Source organism: Hordeum vulgare, chromosome 6H (genome assembly GCF_904849725.1).
Source record: "Hordeum vulgare subsp. vulgare chromosome 6H, MorexV3_pseudomolecules_assembly, whole genome shotgun sequence".
Lineage (NCBI taxonomy): Eukaryota > Viridiplantae > Streptophyta > Magnoliopsida > Poales > Poaceae > Hordeum > Hordeum vulgare.
In genome coordinates this window covers 414,295,489-414,297,569 of record NC_058523.1, presented here as the reverse complement: position 1 = coordinate 414,297,569, position 2,081 = coordinate 414,295,489, and positions in this window count along the sequence as shown.

Genomic DNA, 2,081 nt, shown 5'->3' with positions numbered 1-2,081 from the left:
CAAACTGCTATGTTGCTGTTTAGGACAGAACGTATAGTTTTGATGTTTTGATGCTTGTGAGTGCATAGTTGATGGTGTGGTGAGTTTCTTTGCACCAACCCATCTATACTTGGTGGTTTTGTGATTTGGCAACCTGGGAATGCCAGAAGTATGCCATTAAAGTGTGTTGTGATGGATTTGATCCGTAGGACTCCATTTCTTGTTTCGTTGTTTCCGATTGATCCGTAGCTCCGTTCGTAACGTTCTTTATATGTTTTTGCATCGTTTTCGCGTGATGCATCTGTTCATGTCATATTCATGCATGTAAATATAGCTTAGGGTGAAGTTCTGTCCAGAAGTTTGTAGTTCCTTCTCATGCATGTGCAAGTGACTAGAATAGAGATGCATGTTCATTCTCATCTCATGCATCATGTGCTTGTTGCATCTTGTCGTGCTTTTGTTCATTGGATGCTATTTTTTTGTTGGGTAGCACCGGGATCGGAGAGCGAGTACGTGGATCCGGGAGACTACGTGCAGGACAAACAAGAGCAGTTCCAAGCTGAAGACATCACATGCAAGATGACATGACCTTGATACCATTTCTAGACTTGTTATGACTAGAGTCACGTTTCTTCGTCATATGCTCGCTGCCTTCCACTAAAATAATTGCCTCCTGATATTGCCATGAAACCCAAACACCTTTCCCCTCCTAGCAAATATTGAATGGCTAAGTAGGCTTGCTCAACTTCTAATGTTAGCGTTGCTAGTTGCAGGTGCAATTGTCTCATGTGGTAACATGAGTTTGATATCATCATGTTAAATCTGTTATTTAATTAATGCACCTATATACTTGGTATATGACGGGAGGCCAAGCCTTTTGCCGGGTATTTTGTTCCGTTATTGCCGCCATAGTTTCCGGCTACCGGTGTTTGATTCCATAACTGTTCGCTCCTAACACGTTCGGGGTTGTTATGGGGACCCCCTTGATAAATCGTGTAGTGTTAATACTTGTCCGGGAGGACCCAACATTGGTGTTAATTTGCTAATCACTTAATAATAATCTGCATAGGGAATAGCTACCCCGAGGAATTAATCAACAACCCGGGCCAGTGCTCCTCATGAGTGTTGGTCCAAACTAGCACCGTGCGGGGCCATCCCAGGGCAACTCGGGAGATTTCTCTGGCCACTGTACGCTTCGCTTATCCGGCGTGTCATGAGACTGAGATACGCGGCTCTTATCAGGGTCGTCGACACGTCGGGAGGTCCTTCTAGTCTTGTCTTACCTTAGCAATATATCTTGCGTATAGGAATCCCGGTGAAGCTTTGGTTCTCCCCAGAGTTGAGGTTTTCCTCTAAGGAATCCGACGAGATCACGAGATTTGTGATAGAGGATTACTTTGGAGCCCGTGACCGTTTGTGATGGACTAGTTGGAGCACCCCTGCAGGGTTTAATCTTTCAGAAAGCCGTGCCCGCGGTTATGTGGAAACTTGGAATATTTGTTAACATCCGGTTCTAGATAACTTGAACTAATTCTAATAAATATGCCAACCATGTGCGGAACCGTGACTGTCCCCTTCGAAGACCCCTCTTCGATCGGGAACACGGTGGGGTTATGTTTGACGTAAGTAGGTGTTCAGGATCACTTAATGATCAGCTAGTCTTCACCCGCTAGTATAGACCACCATCATTAACTTGTTCTACGTAAGTTAGCCACTGTAAAGCTTAGGATGCTGCAACCTATACACCGAACCTTCCTTACCTAATAACTTGACTAGTTCTGGCACCGAGGTCATAGATTGCTGAGTCCCCGTGGCTCACAGATTACTTCAACACCCCAACAGGTACAGGTACGCCCGACACAGGTGATCCCGATGGCACGCAGCTGGCGTGGCAGTACGACGAGGAGAACGACCGCCTGTACGTGAACTATCCAGAAGACTGAGGCGTGGTCGTGATCGTGGGCAAGCATGCAGGGTAGCATATCATTTTCTCATGTTATGTAGTCCGTAGCGGAACTACTTTGTCTGAATAAATGTGTGATGTAAATCTGATATTATCGATGAGATGGCAAACGATTCCCTATATGTCAATCTTTATTATG